The sequence below is a fragment of the Giraffa tippelskirchi genome, chromosome X, assembly GCF_054371585.1.
Source record: "Giraffa tippelskirchi isolate mGirTip1 chromosome X, T2T-mGirTip1v1.2.pri, whole genome shotgun sequence".
NCBI classification, from domain to species: domain Eukaryota; kingdom Metazoa; phylum Chordata; class Mammalia; order Artiodactyla; family Giraffidae; genus Giraffa; species Giraffa tippelskirchi.
In genome coordinates, this window is record NC_137289.1 from 54,785,920 (window position 1) to 54,812,373 (window position 26,454).

The 26,454-nt window shown below is 37.1% G+C and overlaps 1 protein-coding gene across 15 annotated transcripts in view; it reads left to right on the top strand.

The window, feature by feature from the left end:
• The first annotated feature begins 13,772 nt into the window (after positions 1–13,772).
• Positions 13,773–26,454, top strand: part of PWWP3B (PWWP domain containing 3B) — a 39,063-nt gene continuing 26,381 nt past the window's right edge. For 2 of the 15 annotated variants that reach the window (XM_081565366.1, XM_081565356.1), the window contains exons 1-6: positions 13,773–13,907; positions 18,368–18,438; positions 19,890–19,969; positions 21,594–21,770; positions 22,487–22,585; positions 23,980–24,172. The gene's annotated coding sequence lies outside the window, so the exon portion shown is untranslated. Of the gene's footprint in view, positions 13,908–14,013; positions 14,110–18,367; positions 18,439–19,889; positions 19,970–21,593; positions 21,771–22,486; positions 22,586–23,979; positions 24,173–26,454 lie in introns of those variants that run through there. The other 13 variants (XM_081565352.1, XM_081565355.1, XM_081565350.1 and 10 more) reach the window with 13 other exon arrangements.

Sequence of the window (26,454 nt, forward strand, 5' to 3'; positions counted from 1 at the left end):
GCTCTCAGAAACTAGTAGAAATATTGCACAGAAAATGAGAAAAGATAGACAAAAACAAAAGAATACAACATTGATAGGATATAATTGACATTTAAACAACACTCCACCGAATAACAGCAGAAGACATTATTTTTCAAGTGTCAATGGAACATTCGCCATGACAGATCATATCCTTGACTATAAAACAAATCTTAACAAATTTAAAAGTATTTTAGCTATACACAGTATGTTCTCTGACCATAATAGAATCAAAGCAGAAATCAATAACAGAAAGACATTAGGAAAACTCCTGAACCTTTGAAGTGTAAGCAAAAATACATCTAAATAGTCTATGGATCAAGTAAGAAGTTCAAAAGGAAATAAAAGCATAACCAAATAAAAATTAAAATGCAGCATATAAAATATAAAATATGTCAGCCACAGCTAAAGCAGAGAGAAAATGTAAATTTATAGCAATAAAATGCTGATATATTGCAGAAACTGACACAATATTATAAAGCAATTATCCTGCAATAAAAAAATCATTTAAAAAGTGTATCAAATTAATATTAATAACAAAATATTAATAATAATGTTATTAATAATACAATATATTATATATTATAATATAACATTATATATTATAATATATAATTATATTAATATTATATAATTATATATAATAATATATAATATAGTATATTAATAATATTATTAATAACCAAATTTCCTACCTAGGGAAATTTCAAAAAGAGAATGCAAACCCAAAACAAGTAGAAGAAAGGAAACAAATAATAAAGATGAGAACAGGAATCCTTGAAAACAGAAAAACAATAAAGAAAAGCCATGAAACAAAAGCAAATTATTTCTAAAAAATCAACAAAATTGATAAACCTAGTAAAAAACACAAAGATAAAAGGAAAGAAAAAATCACCAATATTAGAAAGAAAATATGGAATATGATTATAGATCTTTTAGTCACTTCAAGGATAGTAAGGGAATACTATGAACAATTTTATGTTCATGAATTCCACTTCTTAAAAGAAAGGACCAACTTCTCAAAAACCACAAAATAACAAAACTCAATCAATATGAAATATATACTCAGAATACTTCCATAAATGTTAAATAAACTTTATTTAAAACTTTTAAAAACACTGGAAAAATAAATCTCCACATGATTTTGTTGACGAATTCTATCAAACATTTACAGAAGAATTAAAACCAGTGTTATATAATCTTTCCCAGAAAATAGAAAAGGAGAGAATACTTCCTAACTCATTTATAAGGCTATTATTATCCTGCTATTGAAACAAGAAAAAGGCAGTAAAAACCAAAAACAAAAAGCAATATCTCTTATGATCTAAGACACAAAAGATCCTCCACACTGTACTAGCAAACTAAATACAACCATATATAAAAGTGTTTATGCAACAAGACCAAGTGGAATTTATTTAAATTATGCAAAGCTGGTTCAATGTTTGAAAATTGATTGATTAATGTATGATACCATATAAACAAGCTAAAGAATAAAAATTATATATTCATATCAATTGATGCAGAAAACATAATTGGTAAAACCCAATACTCAGTCATGAGAAAAACTTTCAGAAAACTAGGAATCCAAAGGAATTATCTCAATTTGATAAAGAGCATCTACAACATATTTCATGGAGAAATACAATACCCTCCCTCTGCTATAGACTGAATACTTGTGTCCCCACAAAATTCATATGCTGAAATCCAACTCCCAATGAAAGTGGAGTCTTTGGGAAATGATTAGGTCAAGAGAATGGAACCATCATAAAGGGATTAGTGTGGTTATAAAAGACACCCCAGAGACCCCTTTGCAGTTTTTGTCACACAAGTTCCCAGTGAGAAGATAGCCAACTATAAACCAAGAAGCAGGCCTCAGCAAACTCTGAATCTGCTGGACTTTCAAGCCTACAGAACTATGAGAAATAAATTTCTGTTGTATATAAACCACCCAATCTATGATATTCTGTTACAGCAGCTTGAATATACTGAGACACCAGACTGGAAACAAGACAAGACTGTTTGCTCTCACCACTCTTATACTACATGAAATAAAAGAGTAATAAAGAGCAGTAGGGTTAAATATTAATAGCAAGGTGGTAGATTTAAACCAAATCACATTAATAACCACATCAAATATATATGGTTTAAACACTCCTTAGCTAGAGACTGAAAGATTGAATAAAAAAGCAAGACTCAACCATATACTGTCTATAAGAAACCCACTGTAAAAATAAAGGCACACCAAAAAAAGTGAAAGGAAAGAAACAATATGCCATGCTAACATTAGTCAAGAGAAAGATGGAATGGCTGTACTGATATCAGACAGTACAGATTTTAAGTAGATAACTAGTGTCCGTCAATTAGGACACTCAATATTGTTAAGGTCTCAATTCTCCCCAAATTTACTGACTACAATCCAAATAAGCATCTTAACAGTCTTTTTTGTAGAAATTAAGAAGTAGATTCTAAAATTTACAGGGATATGGAGAGAAATTTGAATAGCCAAAACAATTTTGATAAATACAAAGTTGGAAGACATACTTCTAAACTTATTATAAAGATGTGTTAAACAACATAGTGGTGTGTTACTGTAAAGATAAACATAACAATGAAATAGAAGACAGAATCCAGGAGTAGATTACACTTACTTGGACAATTGCTACTTTACAAAGGCAATTCTTTAGAGAAAGGTAGGTCTTATCAACAAATGTTGCTGGAGCAATTGAATATCCATGTTAAAAAAAAACAAACTGTAATCTAAGACACACTATGTACAAAAATTGACTTAAGATAGATCATACAACTACATTTAAAACCTAAAATTACAGAAAATTTAAAAGAAAACTTTTCTTACCTTCAGTTAGATGAAAATTACTTAGATATGACACCAAAGCAAACTCCATATGTTGTCAGACATATTAGAAAACAAGAGAAAAACCAGATATCAGTGGATGTTATTTTTAGGTGAAGAATTTTGGAGCAAACCAAACTAGTAAAAAATCAGAAAATCTCAAATCCATGAGGAATAAATCTATTGTTTCTCCTTCATCCATATCTTTTTATGCCTTTGAACTGTAGGAAGAAATAAAAGAACAATTGAACACAATTAAAATATGCCAATGACTTTCTAAATTTAGTAATAGTCAACCCTATATATATATTTGTTGTCTCAACAAGAGAAAAAACAACTTTCCTCTTGTAAACCAGACCCTTGGGTATCAGGCTGTTTGTCCATCATTTGATGTCTTCAATCATCTGATCTCACCAATCTCATCTTTCACTTGCCAAACACCAAAAATGCTTGCAATTTTTTTTTTTTTGGTGGGTCATGGGAGGGGAGGAGGACACCATTCAAGGATATAAACATGTCTTTCCACCTTAAAAGATTGTGGTCTTTTTGTAAAACATAATCTCTTAATCTCCCAGGACATCAGTGTTCATTTCTATAAATGGAGAAAGGAAAAATGGCCTTGTTTTTAAAGTAAAATACATGTATGTAGATAACATGTAAAAAACCTGGAAAATATCTAACAATAATTAACAGAGTAGACAGTCAGGAGGTGGGAATCCATGAGATACAGGATCATATCAACTTCTATATTGTACAATTCTGTACTGTCCACACTTTCTTTAAAAACATGCATTATATTTGCTCTCAGAAAAACTGAGATAACATTTTAGAAACATAGGGACTATCTTGTTAAGACTATCTTTTAAATGATGAAAGAATATTTTAATGTGTGTGTGCTCAGTTGTGTCAAGCTCTTCGTGACTCCATGGTCTGTAGCCCACGAGGCTTTTCCGTCCATGGAATTTCCCAGGCAAGAATACTGGAGAAGGTTGTCATTTCCTCCTCCAGGGGATCTTCCTAACTCAGGGATTGAACACTCATCTCCTGCATTGCAGGCAGATTCTTTACCACTGAGCCACCTGGGAAGCGCAAATATTTTGATATGAATATTCAAGTAAATTGTTAGATAAAATAATTCCCATTTCAATTAGCATTCATATGTGTGAAAATTTAGGAAAGATAAAACTACAGACACTAACAGAGAGTATCTCTGGTGGGTTGTAGTAGACGATATATACATATATGTATATGTGTATATATATATATATATATATATATATATTCTTGTATTTCTGCATTTTATATAGCATGTGTAATTATTCTACAGAAAAATATTGGCAATAAAGACACTATACTCTTACTGTACCTATTGTACCTTTCTCATCCTTCTGTATTATAGGTGATAAAAACCCATAGACTACTTTTCCCAGATGCCATTTCCAGCTTTGTGTCTATTAGGTTATATCAATGGGAGGTACTATCAGGAAACTAGAAAGTGAGAGAAAGGAAGAAGCAGTTTTTCTGTTTTGTTGTTTCTTTTTTTTTCCCTTTCTTTTCTTCTCTCACTTTTCTTTCCCTCCTTTCCCTTTCCTTCCCTTCCCTTTTCTTTTCTTTTCTTGATTCCTGATTAGGCAGAAAGGGCCTAATTGTACAGTTAAGTCATGGATGCTCTGGCGGCCTAGGCAGCAGTGTGCTCCAGACTCTAGCTCTAACTGTAGCCATGAGAATTCCAGAAGTTGACACAGCACTTGTCTGCTCTGATCCCCATAGTTTCAGGGCACTCATGTCCTTTGACTCCAATGACAAAAATAGTAGGTTACTTCAAGCATGTGGATTTCTAAAACATCAGTGTTGCTTTCTCTCACACACATGAATACAGGCAGACATACTTACATTGTAAAATAACAATGAGAATATGTTGGGGTAATATCTTGGGGTATTATGATACTACTCTTATAGTTCTTTTCTTTCAAGTAGAAGCCCCGTCTACTTTTCATGCATGAGGCCTCCTGTCTGATCCCCACACTTTTCTCTTCATTCTTGTATCTCTATTGCTTTCTTGTTGACAAGATTCATTTTTTGACATAAGACATTCCTTTGCTGATTCTTCTTCTCTGTCTTGTCCTTAATCCAGTATGTTCAAATATTGCCCATTCAAAACAAGTTCTCAAGCCACCTTGGAGTTTTAGGAGGAAAAGACAAAGGCCTCAAAGGTGAGAATAACTAGTAATCCTAAAACAAAAGAGTCTGATTAAAAGAGAACCAAGAATTAAACATGCACCAATATCCCAAGGACTTCTCTGGAGCATGGGAAATCTCTTGTCCATATTCACATGCATTAATGGGCCATGTGTATATTCAAATACTCTATGGTTCATTTTGAGCTTCATTTTCTTTTCTCCTCTTCTTGCTATGCCTTCTTTATATGATAGCGTTAGTTCCACACTTGCTGTTCTTTTCCATAAGTTTCCTGAAAATTCCCAGATATTTTATTTTCAATTGAACTACAGTTTTGTTTTGATTACTTCTATCAACTCCAGAGATAGGTATCCAGTTCTGTTCAGTCGCTCAGTCATGTCTGACTCTTTGTGACCCCATGAACCGCAGCACGCCAGGCCTCCCTGTCCACCACCAACTGCAGGAGTCCAGCCAAACCCATGTCCGTCGAGTCAGTGATGCCATCCAACCATCTCATCCTTTGTCGTCCCCTTCTCCTCCTGCCCTCAATCTTTCCCAGCATCAGGTCTTTTCAAATGAGTCAGCTCTTCCCATCAGGTGGCCGAAGTATTGGAGTTTCAGCTTCAACATCAGTCCTTCCAATGAACACCCAGGACTGATCTCCTTTAGGATGGACTAGTTGGATCTCCTTGCAGTCCAAGGGACTCTCAAAAGTCTTCTCCAACACCACAGTTCAAAAGCATCAATTCTTTGGCGCTCAGCTTTCTTTGTAGTCCATCTCTTACATCCATACATGACCACTGGAAAAACCATAGCCTTGACTAGACAGATCTTTGTTGGCAAAGTAACGTGTCTGCTTTTTAATATGCTGTCTAGGTTGGTCATAACTTTCCTTCCAAGGACTAAGCGTCTTTTAATTTCATGGCTGCAATCAACATCTGCAGTGATTTTGGAACTCAGAAAAATAAACTCAGCCACTGTTTCCACTGTTTGCCCATCTATTTGCCATGAAGTGATGAGACTGGATGCCATGATCTTAGTTTTCTGAATGTTGAGCTTTAAGCCAACTATTTCACTCTCCTCTCTCACTTTCATCAAGAGGCTTTTTAGTTCTTCTTCACTTTCCACCATAAGGGTAGTGTCATCTGCGTATCTGAGGTTATTGATATTTCTCCCGGCAATCTTGATTCCAGCTTGTGCTTCTTCCAGCCCAGCGTTTCTCATGATGTACTCTGCATATAAGTTCAATAAGCAGGGTGACAATATACAGCCTTGACGTACTCCTTTTCCTATTTGGAACCAGTCTGTTGTTCCAAGTCCAATTCTAACTGTTGCTTCCTGACCTACATACAGGTTTCTCAAGAGGCAGGTCAGGTGGTCTGGTATTCCCATCTCTTTCAGAATTTTCCAGTTTATTGTGATCCACACAGTCAAAGGCTTTAGCATAGTCAATAAAGCAGAAATAGATGTTTTTCTGGAACTCTCTAGCTTTTTCAATGATCCATCGGATGTTGACAATTTGATCTCTGGTTCCTCTGCCTTTTCTAAAACCAGACTGAACATCTGGAAGTTCATGGTTCATGTATTGCTGAAGCTGGGCTTGGAGAATTTTGAGCATTACTTTACTAGCGTGTGAGATGAGTACAATTGTGCGGTAGTTTGAGCATTCTTTGGCATTGCCTTTCTTTGGGGTTGGAATGAAAACCTACCTTTTCCAGTCCTGTGGCCACTGCTGAGTTTTCCCAGTTTGCTGGCATATCGAGTGCAGCACTTTCACAGCATCATCTTTCAGGATTTGAAATAGCTCAACTGGAATTCCATCACCTCCACTAGCTTTGTTCATAATGATTCTTCCTAAGGCCCACTTGACTTCACATTCCAGGATGTCTGGCTCTAGGTGAGTGATCACACCATCGTGATTATCTGGGTCGTGAAGATCTTTTTTGTACAGTTCTTCTGTGTATTCTTGCCACCTCTTCTTAATATCTTCTGTTTCTGTTAGGTCCCTACCACTTCTGTCCTTTATTGAGCCCATCCTTGAATGAAATGTTCCCTTGGTATCTCTAATTTTCTTGAAGAGATCTCTAGTCTTTCCCATTCTATTGTTTTCCTCTAATATTATACTTATATACTCAAAAAACTGAGGTATATAGAAGTTAAAAATCTTACATGAGATCACATGACTAATAAATGGCAATCTGGGGAATAAATTTGTATTTATCAGATTGTGTGTCTTATTGAGAATATCAAATACATAACAATCCTGCATGCACTTCCCTGACAACTTTTACAGACTAAATAGCAAGCCTTGTGAACAACTATCTATCTATCTATCTATCTATCTATCTACCTATCTATCATCTCTAGATTATATTTATCTTCTCATTTTCTAGATTTTCTCATGTAGAAAATGAAGATAACCTCTATTCAAAGTACATACAGGAATAATTCTGGTCCAGCTTGATCTTTCTTTTATGGGTCCCCTAGAGAGTAAGATAATTCCTTCTTACTTTAGAGTCCTCAAGAAAGACCAGACAGGGTCCAGCTTTTGGGTGTTAATCCCAAGAGTTGTATCACACTGCAGCTCTAACCTGTGATCTCAGTGTGGCAAGAGTTGGTTGTTGTTTTTCAAATTACCTATGTACTATGATTGGGGCTTCCCTGGTGGCTCAGACAGTAAAGAATCTGCCTGCAATGTGGAAGACTCGGTTTCAATCCTTGGGTTGGGAAGATTCCCTGGAGAAGGGAATGGCAACCAACTCCAGTATTCTAGCCTGGAGAATTCCATGAAGAGAGGAGCTAGGTGGGCTACAGTCCATCAGGTCATAAAGAGTTGGTCACGACTGAGTGACTAACACACACACACACACAACAACACACACACACATACTGTGATAATGTAATTGTCAATTCTTCATCACCTTTACTTAAATTTTTAAAAGAAATTTACTGTAGCATCACCCTAAGTGATCTAACTCATAGGATCATTAGCCATTGGCAGTGTGTAAGTTTTAGTATTGACTGAGCAAAACAAAATCTCCAAATAGGACAACTCAAAGTTGTATTCCTGGAGGTGATAGGTCAGAGGGTTCTCTGTGGGAGTTCACTTCTCTGCACTAGAAGCAGTTTTTCCTTCACTGCCATGTTCCCGCACATTTGACCAGGGATTTCTCAGCCCACTTTGGCCCTGGCAGTGACACTGACTAGCTTGCATTTCTCTGTGTGGAAGACTCAACTCCAGTAAATTCTTTTATCCTGCTCTTGCACTTAAGATGTGCTAACATTTAGGCAGTATGCGTGCCTATGATCATGCTGTTTGTTCATAGCCAGTCTTGGATATTGGTCAAGGCCAATGACTTAGGGACTGTTATATACTTTGTATATAGTCTGATAAAAATTCTTCTTTAGATAAAGTTATCTCTAACATATGTCAAAATTTATTAAATTACTAGTGAGGGAAACAGCAAGATAACAAAAACGTTTAGAAGAGACTGTGCCTGTTCCAAAAGGACATTGAAATGGAATGTTACAAAGTTGGACACTATGAATACTTAGATAAATTCGAGCTGTTTTTTATACTAATTCAAGTTTCATTTTACGAAGTCTTAAACACATAATGTCCTTGCCAGTTGTTACTAAGGAAGCTTGTAGCAATAGGGTACATGCTGACTATCAGTCAGAAGATTTAAAAAAAGCAGTGCATTTACACAGCAAATGGTCTGAATATATCTGCTTGAGATTGGGATTAAGTTTGCATCCTCCAGCAATAGTAAATAAGAAGACCATCTATCAGGAAAGCATGAAACAGTCAACAGAGATTGGAAACAGAATACTAAATAATAATTAAGCATCAGCAATTTTTTTCAACCTGAAATGAAGATGCAAAATACAAAGTTTGTCCATTTCTTAGTTTGGGGATTTTTTTTTCTTTAAATATCACTCCTCTTGGTTTCCCACTCCAAAAAACAATTCATTCCCATTTTGACTTACTGTTTGATTAATTAACTTTTTACAATTTTGAAATTAGCAAAAATTGAACATAGGTTTACTTTATACACGGTTATTACAATCATGATAATTAGTAAAGTCTGTACTTATATTGATATTATTCCTTTAATTCAACCTCCAACATCTAGGAAGAATTTCCAAATAAAATTTCAAAGTAAATCAATCTTAATGGTAACAAACTAATTTTATCTATGAATCTGGGCTTTTAAGCTGTGTTCTTTTTCTACATACCTTGATATATTTACATAAATGCATCCAGAGTGTTACCAAAACTAGATTCCCCCTAAAGCTAAGTTTGTGATTTACCTCTCTATTCACAACTTTATTCCCTTTCTTCTCCTGTGCCTGTTCCCCTCAAGACTGAAGAGCATGGGGGCTTCCCTGGTGGCTCAGTAGTCTTCAATCTACCTACCAATGCAGGGGACATGGATTCGATTCCTGATCTGGGAGGATCTCACATGATGAGGAGCAACTAAGCCCATGTGCCACAACTATTAAACCTGTGCTCTAGAGCCTGGGAGCACAACTACTGAGCCCATATGCCCTAGAGTCCATGTTCTGCAATGGGAAAAGCCACCACAATGAGAAGCCCACACACTGCAACAAGCGAGTAGCCTCTGCTTGCCACAACTAGAGAAAAGCCTGAGCAGCAATGAAGACCCAGCAGAGCCAAAAATAAATCAATACATAAAAGTTATTTTTTAAAAAAGATTGAGGAGTATCAAAGTAAATAAGGTATTGAAACCATGTACAAACCCCAGTGTCCCTGTCTTTTGAAACAAAAGATTGGCTTTAGTCTCCCAGGCCTCCCCTGAGTCTTGAAAGGCCAGCTCAAAAGTTAATGATTAGAAAATGTGAAGATGTAGAAACAAAGAGTAGCTATTGAACAGAGAAACTGGTAACAATTTAGACCGTAAATCCAGCACAAAGCAGAATCACTGAACACCCTGTTCCCTGAAAGATACAGATAAAGGTCAGACAAACATTCCTAAGTTGTTTTTTGCAGGAAGCAGACCCCCACCAAATGAAAATGTTTGATATTCTCTATTCTCTCTGAGAGTCCCTTGGACAGCAAGGGGATCAAACCAGTCAATCCTAAAGGAAATCAACCCTGGATATTCATTGGAAGGACTGACACTGAAGCTGAAACTCCAATTCTTTGGCCACCTGATGTGAAGAGCTGACTCGCTGGAAAGGACCCTGATGCTGGGAAAGATTGAGGGCAGGAGGAGAAGGGGACGACAGAATATGAGATGGCTGGATGGCATCGCCAACTCAAGGGACATGAGTTTGAGCGAACTCTGGGAGATAGTGAAGGACAGGGAAGCCTGGTGTGCTGCAGTCCATGGAGTGGCAAAGAGTAGGACACAACTTAGTGACTGAACAACAACAAATGCAAGGAGTACGGGCATTTCATGCTCAAAAGGCCTGAACTCCTCAATGGCTTTCAGGAATGGAATTTTAAAGGCAGTGGAAGGGGCTATAGGGTGCATGATCAGCTTGTGCACAATTCTCAGATTTGTTGGCGAGGTTAAGTTTAAAATGTCACCAACCTTCTGCTTTCAACCTGTTTGAGATCTACATGCCTTCAGTCGGCAGTTTTCTCATTATTATCTTAAATATTCAATGGAAGTAACAGTAGCTTTTCTGAGCAGTGAAATCAGTATATAGGAGATCTAGGAAGTTCAGAGTACTCTTTTTATGAGATTATAATCCCAAAATATGTAAATCAGAGAGAAGACAAATGGGAGCACTACTTGGGCTATGAGACTATAAAGCAGAGATCTCCACATATTTTTTTTTTTGTCATCACTACTGTAAAAGATTTGTTGATACCTCCCATAGTTCAATATTTTATAAAGTATGTGATTCTCAATACAAATAATTTTTAAGAATATTTAAAAATACTTATAAATAAAGTTTTTGAAACAAAAATGAAAATAAATTAATTTTTATTATATACTTCATATATCCCACTGGACAGTCTTATACGTGCTCTGGAATATGCATAGCTTTCTGTGGGGATCATTTCTCTACTACCAGTTTAGACATGCAACTCTGCTTTTTGAAAGCCCTATATGTTCTCTGTTAACCTCTACAATGTACAACTTTAGGAGATATCAAACATTTCCCAAAATATTGGTTCCAATCTACATTCCAGTAGTGTATGAACCTTCAAGTTGTTCTTCATCCTTACCAACAACTGACTCATTTGATATTTTATATTTTGATATATCTTTTTTCTATATCCCACTAATTTCTTTTAAAACCATTTTAATACCAAAGAAAATTAAAATAACAGCAATAAAAGAGCAACCCTCAGAATAAAATATTTTCATTCTAAATATCAAAGTTTCTCAAGGTCTTACAATTTTAAAGAACAAAGTTTATCCAGTCTCTGTTCTTGATATTGTTATGTTACAATGAACAACATTTCTTAGTATTATGTCCTTGATAAAGAGCAGAACTGATTCCACAATTTTGCAGAAATTCTCATGAAAAGAAAGCTGCTTTGATATAGTGGCAGTATTGAGAAGCCTTGGTTTTTGAAACTGTATCAGAGCGCTTGAGAGAATGTGCTGTTAGAAATCATATTTGACACTGAGAGCCCAAATACATAGACTTTAATCTGGGAGAGATCAAAATGCTTTGTATGCTATAAGAGCCTCAGGAAGAGCTGGCCACGCTTAATCTCACTTCTGTTAAAGCTAAACAAAACTTTCTTGCTTGCACAGTAATGTATTTCTATAGATTTCTGCTGTATTACACATTCTGAGGTTATTTAGTGGGTACACGAAAGTCTACAAAATTGTCATATCTCGAAAACAATGAGCAAATAAAACTAAAACAAATGGAATAGCAAATGAAAACAAAATGTCAGCTTTATTAAGAGGGGAAAATAAATTGCAGGATATTGCTCATTATGGGGTTTTCCCAAGTGGCCACTAGTGGTAAAGAAGCTGCTAGTGGTAAAGAACCCATCTGCCAATGTAGGAGACGTAAGAGACACAAGTTTGATCCCTGGGTTTGGAAGATCCCCTGAAGGAGGGCATGGCAACCATTCCAGTATTCTTGCCTGGAGAATCCCATGGACAGAGGAGCCTGGCAGGCTACAGTCCCACAGGGTCACAAAGAATCAGACATAACTGAAGCATCTTAGCATGCATGCACTCTCATTATGAGAATAAATGAGTAATAGAAACAGACATTTAAGCAACTTTTTCATCACTTAGAGGCCTTTCTAGTCTAAAAAAGCAGAGAGAACCTAGGAGTTTCACTGCTTGAACTTCTCAATAGGAAAGTAATAGGGCCTTCCCAGGTGGCACAGCGGTAAAGAAACCACCTGCCAAAGCTGGAGACGTGGGTTCGATCCCTGGGTCAAGAAGATCCTCTGGAGTAAGAAATGGCAACCCACTCCAGTACTCTTGCCTGGAAAAGTCCATGGACAGAGGTGTCTGGCAGGCTACAGTCCATGGGGTCGAAAAGAGTCAGACAAGACTGGGCACACAAATACCAGAAGTAGGAAAGAACATCGTGCATTGTCTGCTAGAGTCCTTTGCCTGATTCTACTATGTTGATCATTTTTTTCTTATTGAAATATAACAGCTGCTACTGCTGCTGCTAAGTCGCTTCAGTCGTGTCCGACTCTGCACGACCCCATTAACGGCAGCCCACCAGGCTCCCCCATCCCTGGGATTCTCCAGGCAAGAACACTGGAGTGGGTTGCCATTTCCTTCTCCAATGCATGAAAGTGAAAAGTGAAAGTGAAGTCGCTCAGTCGTGTCCGACTCTTGCTGCTGCTGCTGCTAAGTCGCTTTAGTCGTGTCCGACTCTGTGCGACCCCATAGATGGCAGCCCACCAGGCTCCTTCGTCCCTGGGATTCTCCAGGCAAGAATATTGGAGTGGGTTGCCATTTCCTTCTCCAGTGCATGAAAGTGAAAGTGAAGTCGCTCAGCGACCCCATAAACTGCAGCCTACCAGGCTCCGCCGTCCATGAGATTTTCCAGGCAAGAGTACTGGAGTGGGGTGCCATTGCCTTCTCCGATAACAGCTAGTTTAAGGATATTTTTGTTTATCCAGTTACATACATTAAAAGCATGTCTGTTTGTGGTTGATATTTGTGGCTTATTGTGGTTTTACCATTGATTTTTTTTTTCGATTTCAGTGTAGTCAGATTTTGTTTGGGAATTTTTCTTCAGAAATGGCCGAAGTAAGGAAGTATTAGTAGACGTGAATGAAAGAAAAGACATACTGTAATGTGGTCCAGGTTCAGATTCAAAATTGTAAAAAATTAATTCTATCTAAAATAAAGGTATTAATCCACTACAATCCCAGTCAAGACACTTAGCATGATTTTAGTGAAGCTTGATTAACAGGTCTTAAATTTACCAGAGATAAAGTACAAGAGAAAGCCTGAAAAAATATGTAAGGAATATTTTAAATATATCTTTATTATATGAAAAAGATTTGCTATCGCTTTTTCTTTCTCATTTTTTCAGGAAAACACAGACCCTAAGGGTTTGAAAGAAAACTGAACAGGCATATGTTTCCAACACACTTTAAAGTTCTTTAAAATGAACATTTGTTTCCTTTAATTGTATTTCGGTTCAACTTGGAGATTCTCCTCCCTCTAAATGAGGGAAGGACCTCCTGCTTTCCCCATCACAGGGAGGGGGCGGAGCATCTTCTAAAAGCTTGGAAGAGTGAGCTGGCCGTGGCCAGTCTTGGGGGAGGAGCCGTGTTACATACAGACTTCGGAGGCCTCGCAGAAGAGAGAAGAGAAGCTTGGAGGTAATGGCTGTCGTGAAAAGATAGTTATTTTCGGAGATTTCTGGAGACTTGGCAGTAAAGGTGAGAAAAGAAGGGACTGCTGCTTTGGAGCTGTGGGAAAGGAGCGTTGTTTTGTGAGAGTCGTAGTTTCTTTGAGGGAATTCTGTCTGAATTTTGTATTCCTTCCAGATATTTTAAAACTCCGCACTTTAAGAGTGGGGGAAGTGATCAGATTACACCTGCGGAAAAAAAACTTCGGGAGGTTGCAAAAGCTGACTTTCGAGTAAGGCATTATATGTTTCAATCAAAAAGCAGTAGTAACAGAGATAAATGATGAAACAAAACTTGAAAAATTAATTTTCCTTATTTTGAAAAAAAAAATGAGATTATGTTGTAGTAATGCCAAATGAGAAATGAAGTTATTAGTTGAGAGTGTTGGGTTTTTATATTACTTTGGTTGTTGATTGTATTTCCAACAAATCTTGCTGTTTTGGTGGAGTTTGTTTAGTAATAATCTGAAATAGTGTATAACTGCGAATTTAAGTACTGAAGACAGTAAGAAGTTTAGTTTATTATCAGGGAATACTCAGTGTCTTAAAAGGATAACTTTTTTTTTTTATGGATGTGCAAAGGACGATCATTGTCTATGTCTCTACCTAGCTATCAAAAGAATAATATATTCCAATTTGTACTGTAATATGAAAAATATCTGTACGTTGATGAGCTGAAGAATAATAGGCTTATACTGATACAATAAAACACAACAATATATCTAGTAATAAATGATGTCTAAGGAAAAAAGAGGAAATTTTCCACTACTTTGCCCAGATTTCACTTAGCATGAGTAGCTATGTCAGCATAAAAAAATTGCGATGAGAATTTAAAAACATGGGGGAAAAAGTTACCTGCCAAAAAAAATGCATAAATATAGAAACGTGGAAAGGTGTTCAAATGTGTTAGTGAATAAATATAATTTAAAGTAGTGTATTCTAATATGTAGAATGAGGAAAGGACATATATATATATATATATATATATGAATACATTATTTGAAATTACATATGTACACAGACAAACATATATGATGAGGGAAAAATCAAGGGGATTTTGCTCAAATATAAGCAGTAAACCAATTCAGGGTTTGGAGTAAGAATGATGTATATTTTCTTCTTTAGACTTTTATGTACCTTTAGTTTTGTTTTGTTTTGTTTTTGGAAGCACAAAATGGAGCTGAAAGAGAAAAATCTATTTTGTTACAGACATTTAAATTCTCAAACACACTCCATTGTCTTTAGCTAAAGGTGGATTTTTCTGTGGGTCTGAGAAGGCTGGTTATCTGGTTTCCTGTGCTTTGCTTGCAGTTCAAATATTTAGACTATTGTCCAGACTGGCTCAAGCAGAAGATATTTATTTGTATTTTTTTGTACTTTTGAGAAAGATTTAAAAAAATGTTCAAAACATATTATGGAATAGTCATGTAGGATAGTTCACCATAATTTTGAATACTATGCAGCTGTAAAAAGAATAAGCTAATGTAGTGAGCTAAGTCCAATAATTTGAGAAGATATAGAAGATATATTCTAAAAATAAGCATGTTGCAGAATGGCCTGTAATAAGATTGGTACATTATATGCAAGAAAATTTTGGAAATATGCATGTACTTTATTAATTGGAGATATATAAGTATAGTTGGAAACAAAACATTTCAACTTTTTATATATTACATTTTTCCATTTAAAAAATCTTATTCTGAAAATAGTAAGCTTGTATCAGATTCATTATGAGAAAATGAGATAAAATTTGAGAAATGTAGGATTATCTTGTAAAAGTTATTCACAAAAAGATGATGTGGTGGTGGTGGTGGTTTAGTCACTAAGTCGTGTCCAACTCTTGTGACCCCATGGACTGCAGCCCACCAGGCTCCTCTGTCCATGAGATTCTCCAGGCAAGAATACTGGAGTGGGTTGCCATTTCCTTCTCCAGGGGATCTTCCTGATCCAGGAATTGAACCCAGGTCTCCTGCATTGCAGGCAGATACTTTCCCAACTGAGCTATAAGGGAAGCCCAAAAGATGAGGTAGAAAATGTTTATTGATGTGAAAAGATGTTAAAATATGTTATTAGGAAGGATAAAGATCTGGTTTCCAAAAACATACACATTTATTTTTTTTGTATTTTATTTATTTTTTTTAAATAAATTTATTTATTTTACAATAGCCAGGACATGGAAGCAACCTAGATGTCCATCAGCAGATGAATGGATAAGGAAGTTGTGGTACACATACACAATGGAATATTACTCAGCCATTAAAAAAAATACATTTGAATTGGTTCTATTGAGATGGGTGAAACTGGAGCCCATTATACAGAGTGAAGTAAGCCAGAAAGGAAAACACATTTATTAATATGTTTAAGAAAATTATATAGAGCAAGCCATTATATTTTGACCATTATTGTGAGAATTTGCTTTCTTTCTTGCAAAATCAAAAGATAAAGGAAGATACGCAATATGCATGAAGGATATAATAACAAACATTAAAATAAGGAAATATAACCCCACTTTTATATGACACCTACACAGCTCTGAAGTTGAGAATGAACAAGACTAGAAGCAAAAAAGCAAAACAAAAAAACCCATCTAGAAGCCTGAGAAGGCTACAGTCTAGTTAGTAAAGTTCCCACCCTTCCTGACCAAAGACCTGAGTATCTGCAGTAGTTCTGGTTCTAGTCACAAGATGGCACTTGCCAGGTGTCCTAAATTTTCTTTCAGGCGACCATATTTATGAAGTGGACAAACAAAGCAATGAAATGTATTTTCTGTTATGAGACAATATGTAGACTGACTGCAGTTCGTTGAAAAATCGGACATGTAAAAAATAAAAACACACCAAGACTGATAAGAGAATTCAAACAGAAAGCATGAAAAAAAAAGGTAGTTACACAGATTGGGCCTATAGAGATGCACAGGGCAATTGTTATTTCCCTTTTTTCCTGCCCCCAAAGCATACTTTTCATGAAGGAGATGATTTTAGTATCAACCTAATAATATAACTGTGTCACAGAGAACATTTAAAATATCAAGAACCAGAAGGAAAATAAACAAGGCCTGTACATCACAGTTGAGATTTTTATCTCATTCCTCTGTTTCAGAAGAGCATGCCTGCTAAAGTTTTGGCAGGGAAGCGTCTTTACACCTTTTCCATTTAATTGGTTTGCTTCCCTGTCTCCTTTTGGACAGCTCAAGTTAATGTCTGAGATGCACACGACCTGGGGAATCTGTGTGTCACACCAGTTGGGCCTCAGAAGGGCAGCACGACCACAAAATGGCCAAACAGGGAGAAGGCTGTGCTGGACAAGCAGCTGGAGTGAGAATAAAAACAACCGGATCACAGGGGCATACCCTGCACGATCCATGTGATATTGAATAAGGTTCTTCCCATCTCATGAAATATTTCATATTAAAAACATGTTGAGAACTTGGGGTATAAGAGGTATAGTTTATTTTGTTTCCTGCTCTGCAACCATAACATTTTAAATTAAAAGTCACATTTCATACTAAAATTATGTTAGGTTGATAATTCGAGATAACAGTTCTTTTGCCCCTGTTCTGCAGCCCTCATGTTTTGTAATTAAAAGCCATCGCTTCTAGTTTGGGGGAAAATGTCTCGTGTGTTTAACCACTATGAAGAAATAATTGAAGAGGCTATTCAGGTGTCTACCAGAGGTTGCAGCCAGGGACCTGACTCTGCAATCCTTGACAGCTTTGCTCAGTTGTTGTCACCACATAGTAGACAGCGTATTGTTGTTGTTTAGTTACTACGCTGTGTCTGACTCTTTGTGACCCTGTAGACTGTAGCCCACCAGGCTCCTCTGTCCATGGATTTTCCAGGTAAGAATACTGGAGTGGGTTGCTATTTTTTTCTCCAAGGGCTTTTCCTGACCCAGGGATTGAACCCACGTCTCCTGCACTGGCAGACAGATTCTTTACCACTGAGCCACCAGGGAAGCACTAGATAGTGTAGTTACAAGTATTTCTTAAGACCTGCTTAAGGTCTCACAGCCTTCCTCAAATAGACTTTGGTATACTCTGTTGAATAAGGCTATTGATGCTGAACCTCATTATCTGTGTCCATGAGATCTTTGATTGCTTTGGACAGGCAAGGCAGCACTAGCAGCTTTGGAAACATTAAAGCCCAGAATTCCATTGTGATAACCCTGTGGGATTTAAAAGGCCCGAATTATCCAGGAACACAAATAATGTCCTGCCACTTCCAAAGCCCCTCCCACATGCATTCCTTTCTCACAGTACAACAGAAATAATAAAGATGTGATATTGGGTTCATGTTATCATAATTCTTCTTGTTTTTCTTCCCCTCTCCTCCAAAAGATGTCCATGTCTCTGATCTCCTCTCTCAGATATTATTCTTCTGATTTGTATCTTGTCTCCATCATCATTGTCCATGTTCTTTCTGCTTAGCAGGGTAAACTTCTTATCTGATCCTTTTTTTTTTTTTTTTTTTGCCATATTTTAATCTAATCCAGTTGGCGCCCATTGAAAACATTCTATTCCGGCTACTTTGTGGGTTTCAGAGGATAAGAAGAGGCTACAGCAGGTGAGAGCCATTTACTAGCCCTACTGCAGTAGAGTTAAGGGCCCTTCAAAAACTGATTTTCTAGAAAACTAGGCAGCTAGAACTGGATCAGTGTCCTGAGGAGTTTTCCAGGACACTGTGCATCTATTGGTTGAGTTCCTATCTATATCCTGGTGCACTAACTGAGTATGTTGCAAATTCAGTTTCTCTGTGGTTAAATTAGGATTTCTTTTACCCGTTTCCATATCCTTCCTGTCCCATCTAGCTCTCACTACACACTTAGCTACTAAATTCTTTTTTTTAAATTATTGTACCATTAAATGTGGTTTCATATTTAGACAACCTAGGTTATTGTCAGAGATGCTTTTGAGTTATCTGTGTTTCTTAACTGTGGGATCTAGTATGGAGACATGACAAGTTAGCATATTTATCAAGGATTTGAAAATTTTCTCTCCACTCAGCTTATAAAGGTCTCAAACCCACAACTGCCTACCTGCTCCCCTGTCATAATGCCTCTGTGACAAACTTAAAGGCTAAACATTGGGTTCTGCTGAGAGAAATCCGTATCTCCTCACCAAAGAACCCTTGATGTCCTTTACTCAGATTGCTTAATGGAATAATTTTGATCTAGCCTGACCCTCCTGTTATATATCTGTGAAAGAATGATGGCTTCTCTCTTTAGAGCCCCTGATGCACAGTTTTCTTTCTCTCTGTTTGTTAATCACAGGAAGAGCTGTGTCATACTGCAGCTCTGTTTCTCTAACCTGAATTAGTCAGAGGTGCCAAGAGACAGGGGTCGTGTTTACTTGTTCATTGTGATGATGGATGGGGTTGTGAGGGCTTCACCAATTTTGCCTACACTTTATATATATATATAAATTTGTTTTTGAATTAGCAAAACATTATCTTAAGAGAACTAACCCTTAGAATGATCCATTTGGCAGTATGTAGGTTTGTCACTTCCTAGGAAATGACACCCCTAGGTTAAAGGCAATAAAAATCTAAATTTAACTCTCAATTTCTTGAATATTTTGTGAATAAAAATGCTCAATAAAGAGGATATTGAATTTCAAACAACAAAAGCACAAGAACAAGGAGTTGCTAATTGTAAGTGAGGATTGGATGAAATGAGCATTTCTCTCCATAACCAATGATTATCAATTATTGTACTGCCAGGTCCCTGTGACACAGAAGAGATGTTGTAACTAGCCTTTGGTTGAGTGAAACTATAATGCAGATATGGTCAGTGTAAGAGCATTGTGCAGAAATATATTTTTTAATTTGTGTGATAATGTGGATGTATGTGAAAGATGGAGAGGTCATAGATAAGTGTGGCAATTATTGAAAATTGTTGTGGTTCACGAACATGTTCACCAAGAAGGACATAGATTAAGTAACAGTCACTGGGGGTTGCAGTCATTAACTCCCCTAGAATCAGAACATGAATGACAAAATCTTTTGTTCTACTCCAGAATCCTCAAGAGACAGGATTTCAAGTGCAGAAGGCCGTGAGTACTGATCAAGAGAACGTATCTTTCTGTTTGGAACTCAGGTAAAACTGGGTTTTGAGTGTTTTGTTTTTTAAATTTACCATCTTAACCATCTTTTTAAAAGTCTCTATTGAATTTGTGATAGTACTCCTTCTGTTTCATGTTTTTGTTTTTTGGCCACGAGATATGTGCTATCTTAGCTACCCAACCAGGGCTCAAACCTATGCCTGTGCTTAGTCACTCAGTCGTGTCTGACTCTTTGTGACCCCATGGACTGTAGCCTGCCAGATTCCTCTGTCCATGGAATTTCCTAGGCGAGAATACTGGAGTGGGTTGCCATTTCCTTCTCTAGGGTATCTTCCCAGCCCAGGGATCGTCCCAGATCTCCTACACTGTGGATTCTTTACCGTCTGAGCCACTAGGGAAGCCCTCAAACCTGTACCCCCTGAATTGAAAGGTGACATCTTAATCACTGACCACCAGGGAAGTCCCTAAGACTTTTGCTTTAACTTTGTTTTGCCCTCTTCCCAGCTTTGTGACCTTGCACATGAGCAAGAGTACCCATTTTCTCACTCTTGTCAATTCTGCATGGAATCATTTTTTTCCCCACTTCATTTTAAGTAAAATTGAAATCTCATTGCTGTTTACATTTGCATTTCTTTATTAGGGAAGGTGAATATCTTTATGGATTGTTTAGATTTAATTTTTATTTTGTATATTTGAGTTTTGAGGCGCCCCATTGAACAGCATATCCCCTTTCTCTGCTGAACAAATTGAACAAATTGATATAAAACAAATGAAGTTGCAGATGGAAGCCTAAACATCAGCTTTTGTACAAGGTGAAAGTAAGCTGCAGGGCATTGATTATTGAGTCAAGTGGACTTTAAAACAGCAAATTTAAACAATTTTACCAAACAGCCTGGAGGTTTGCAACTATATGGGAAGGACAGAGGTCCCTGTAGTTGCACTGTATGAGCTTGCTCACAGAGAAGTTAATATTGGGAGTGGGTAAGAATTTTTCCCTCAGAACATTGTGAATTGTCTATTTATGTCTCTTGCTCATTTTTTTTAACCTCACTCTTTTCATTATTAATGTGTAAGAGCTACTTTAAGGCTATTTTTTGAATCAGAACCAGTTTGTCAAATTTATTCTTGTGTTTTCAACTTACTTCATAGTGTTTTTAAACCATAAATAGTTTCTTTTTTCAGTTTTAGTATATTCAGAGATATATTTCTCATATCTCTCTTCATTAAGGATTTTGGTAGATGTTTGTGTTTAAAAAATGACTTGACTTGAAAAAAGCTGAAACTTTCCTAAGGATGAATGAGAGAAACTGAGTAACAGAGAAGCATATCATGTCCTAGGGCCAGAAGAATTAAAACTGTACAGTTTTAATTCTCCACAAAACAGTGTATTTATTCGCTGTAATCACAAGCAAGGACTTAGCAGATCTTTTTAGTGGACCATGACCAGTTGAGTCTTAAAATCTTTTGTAACACTGTTAACAGAAAGGGCAAGAAAATACGTAAGCGATATTTTCAACGGGGTCTTTACTACATGATAAAGGGATTTGCTGTTTCTCTTCAGGAAGTCACCTACCCTTGTGGCTTGAATGGAAATGAAAGAGACACGTGTTGCCATTTCTCTTTTAAGTCCTTTAGAAATGAACGTTTTTCTCCTTTAAGTGAATTTCAGTTAACTTGGCAATTCTCCTCCCTCTAATTGAGGGTAAGGCCCCCTCCTTTCTCCATCACAGGGAGGGGGCGGAGCATCCTCTGAGAAGCTTGGATGTGAGCTGTGCCTGGCCACTCTTGGGGGAGGGGCTGCATTTCACGAGGCTGCAGCTGACAAGAAGCTTCAAGGTAATGGCTGTCTTAAAGCTAGTTTTTTTTTCTGGGGATTTCTTTGGGCTTTAGTGTTACGGTGGAAAAAAATAGAGGCTGTTGCCTGGGAGAGGTGGGAATAGAATATATTTTTGGGGAAATTCCCGTTACTGTAACAGAATCAATCCCCTGAAAATTCAGTTTCTCCGATATTTTTTGAAGTCCACAGTGTGGGAATCGGTGATCAGATTACTGCATCTAAATTAAGACTTCAGTGAGCCATGCTGTTCATGTTAATTTTTTACATGGCATTCCATGTTTCTATCTTTGGTACAGATTTTATTGAAGCATTTATTATTCTACAAAAAAATAACTGATAGGAAAAATGTAATCATAAAAAGTGCTTGACATGTAAAATATAAATGTACAAGGAACATGGAAGGGATTCAGATATGCTGTTGAGTGGTCAACAGTTTGTTTTAAAAAAATGTGTATTGGTAACTAGATTTCCATGTTAATAGTCAGCATCTCTGGAGTATTCAGATTACTGGGGATTTCAAAATATATTTTTAACTAGTTTCAGCATTTTTAGAACTGCTTTATTCCATGATCATTTTTATCATTGATAAATGATAAAAAAAAAAGTAGAGCAAAATGATACTGAAACAAATTTGTACCCTTTGTTTTTAGACACATAATCATTCATAAACATACAGACATGCAGCCATAACTAACCCCCCATCTTTTGTCGATAGTTGAAAATTTCCTGGACCTGATCAAGTGCGTAGCCTGGTTGCTGTGTTGACTACAGCCCTGTCTGTGTCCTCCTCGCAACTCATTCTTTCAGACAACAGGTATGACCATGGTCAGCAATAACTGTTTTTCCGTATCTTTAAAGTTTAATAGTGAAACAGGAAGAAGATTTGGATTGATTCTACTAGCCATTTTAAAAATATGTGACATGGTACATCCATACAATTAAAATTTAACGTTATATAGCTGACAAACAGAAGTATGAGCATGTAGTGATTTGAAAAGATGCCTGAGAAGTAGTATTAGGTGAAAATGAAAAGTGCACAATGGCAAATACCATATCATGTCATTTAAAGATAGAGGACTGTGTTAATACAATATGTGTAACAACATCAGGAAAAATAGAAGGGTACCTTCACTAAATGGGATTATTTGTATAGTTTGAGAGACAGTACAGTCCTTACTCGCTCTATTAAAAAACATTTTTTTAACAATATCAGAGAAAGAGTTTCAGGTAAAATGTTATAAATTAGGGGGAAATTACATTTGAAGTGATTCAAACAAAATCACATTGAAAATATTTATAAGGAAAAACTCTCAAACTGTGTGCTTGAGCACAGTAAAAAGTTGGTTCTAAAGTAATATGTATTCATATATATATATATATAGAAAGATATTGAAAGATAATTCAGAAAACAAAAATATTGATTATTTTTACAGAATTATACTTTCTTTTAAAAATCATATCTTTTCAATTTTCAGTAAGCATGCATTTTTTTGTCAGACCATTGCAACTAAAGGCATTAGCATTCCATTTTTTGTAACACATAAATGCATAACGAAACTCTGAATTTTAGTATGGTATATCCTAGAAGCCTGAGAAAACTGCTGGCTTGCCAGGATATAAGTTCCCACCCTTTTGCTCTAAGAAGGATCTAGTAGTAACAGGATGCAACTCTGGTACTGCACACAAGATGGCGCTGCTAGGATTTTCCAGATTTTCTCCAGGCAACTATTTCTTTGAAGTGAGCAAACAAAGCTGTGAAACGTATTTTATATTAGCAGACTACAAGACAGCTTGCAGAATGTGGTTTTAGTTCCACTGAAAAAACTGTACGTGTCTAGAAGACAAAGCCCCACATGAGGACTGATGTGAGAACTCAAACAAAGCAAAAAAAAAAACAAAACAGATAGCTATACAGATTTGGCCTATAGAAAGGAATAAGGCAATTGTTACTTTCCTTCTTTCCTGCCCCCAAAGCATACTTTTCATGAAGGAGATGATTTTAGTATCAACCTAATAACATAACTGTGTCACAGAGAACATTTCAAATACCAAGAACAAGAAAGAAAATAAACAAGGCCTTTACATCACAGTTGAGATCTTATATCATTCTTATGTTTCAGAAGAGCATGCCTGCTAAAGTTTTGGTAGGGAAGCTTCTTTACACCTTTTCTATTTAATTGGTTTGCTTCCCTGTCTCCTTTTGGACAGCTTAGCTTAATATCTGAGATGCCCATGACCTGGGGAATCTTCAGGAATCTGTGACACCAATTGAGCCCCAGAAGGGCAGCGTGACCACAGAAGTGCTGAACAGGGAGAAGGCCCTGCTGTGGACAAGCAGCTGGAGTGAGAATAAAAACAACGGGATCACAGAGGCAACTCTACACGATCCACATGACATTGGGTAAGGCTCTTCCCATTTCTTGTTAAAACATGGTTAAATTGACAATATGGAGTGCAATTTGTTTTGATTCTGTTCAGTGACCATGTTTTAAATGAAAAACCACAAATTATATTCAGTAGAGAATTAGATGTATTAAACTCCTGTAAAGAAATTGTACAAATGACATAGCCCCAGTCCAGGTCATACTACCCTTGTGTCCCCCAAGGCCTGTACTGGCCATCTGAGGAGAGCTGCTGGCCGAGATTGATACCAGGTAGGATATTTCTGTGCTTTGAAGTTAAAGTAGATATCTTCTTTTTAAAAAAAAAAAAAAAGTTATGCAAATGAGTATGATGATGTCTACTTATGGAAGACCTGCAGGTTTCAGCCAGCTGTCTGACTCTCAATAAATCCTTGAAAACCACCCTATCCAATAAATAGCCATGACAGTCATTCCAAATATCCGATTCCTAAGCTCATCCTCTTAATGAGATCATTGTGCTGTTGTCTGAATGCAAGAGACACAAACCTCAGGATCTGTGTCTGGCTGACTTGGGTAGATAAGGCAGGACGATATCTCTTAAAAATTAAAACATCGCCTTAGAATAAACCTCAAGAAGTCCCAAAATTTCAAAGCACCCCATAAAAGCAATAGTGTCCCTGATGCATTTCATTGTTCAGCACTCCCCTTCCTGGAGCTCCTGTCATCACACACTCATTCATTCTTTAAGTTTAATAGCTGTAACATGCCTAAATACATGGGGCATTATAGAGCTATTTCTCTTTTCTCATATTGTTAAATATTTTCCCCAACCACAGTGTATTTCTTTGGTGCCCAGTATTTATTCATCTGTTTGTCTGCTCTTTTTATTTTCCACCTTCCTTCTCCTTTGACAGGAGAAACCCCTTTGCTCATTGTCTTTCCTTTGTCTTCAAGTGAATACCGCTCATTCAGAATTGTTTGTTTAAGCTTCCTTGCAAGTTTTCAGGAGAATATGTATAAGCGCAGAAGGAGGAAACTAGTTAGTAGCCCTAAAGCAATGTGTGTGCCTGTGTGTGCTCAGGCACTCAGTCGTGTCCAACTCTTTGTGACATAGGGACTGTACCCCACCAGGCTCCTCTGTCCATGGAATTTTCCAGGCAAGAATACTGGAGCAGGCTGCCATTTCCTTCTCCAGGGTCTTCCCCACCCAGGGATCTAACCCCTGTCTGCTGCATCTCCTGCATTGGCTGGTGAGTTCTTCAGCACTGAGCCACCTGGGAAGCCCCAGACCTAAGCAATAGATGCCTCTAAAATTACTATTTTTGTGGTTAACCAGGCACACAGACCAATAACCTAAAGATTTTTCTAGATGACTCAGAGTTCACTGGCTGATTTCCAGTTTATATCTAGATGTACCAATCAATCACATGCACATTCAGATCATTAGTGGCTCATTTTGAACATCTTTTCCCCTTCCTCCTTATGTTCATATCTACTTCTTGCTATGCACTTAGACTGTTAACTGATCTTTTACAAATTATTTTAACCTTGTAATATATTTTGATATATGGTAGTACCAGTGGTTTCTTTAGTGAGCTATTAAAGTTAGAAGTCAGTCCCAAACCCATGCCTAAATATCTGTTTGAGAACTTCTAACACCTAACAACCTTGCCATAACACCTGTCTGAGAAACTCTGAAGTTCAGAGAGTATATCTTTAACAGTCTCTCATATCTCCTCACTAAAGAACTGATAAGTACCTTTATTCAGAGTGCTGACAGGAATAAATTTGTTCCAGCCTGGATCTTTCTTTTACTATGGGTTCTCAGAGGATGGTGGGGGTGGGGATCACAGTAAGAAGGGAATTCCCTTTATCTTTAAATCCACCAAGGCAAATCCAGTGAAGGTCTTTCTCTTTGCTTGATAATCCTGTGAAGAGCACTGCAGCCTGGTTTATCTACTTAAATACTGAGAGAGTAATAAGGTTTATTTGCTGTGTGCTGTATGATTACATTGTGGGGTCCTCATCTGCCTTTCTCGGAGAAGGCAATGGCATCCCACTCCAGTACCCTTGCCTGGAAAATCCCATGGACGGAGGAGCCTGGTAGGCTGCAGCCCATGGGGTCGCTAAGAGTTGGACACAACTGAGCAACTTCACTTTCACTTTTCACTTTCATGCACTGGAGAAGGAAGTGGCAACCCACTCCAGTGTTCTTGCCTGGAGAATCCCAGGGGCGGCGGAGCCTGGTGGGCTGCCGTCTATGGGGTCGCACAGAGTCGGCCACGACTGAAGCGACTTAGCAGCATCTACCTTTCTTTCA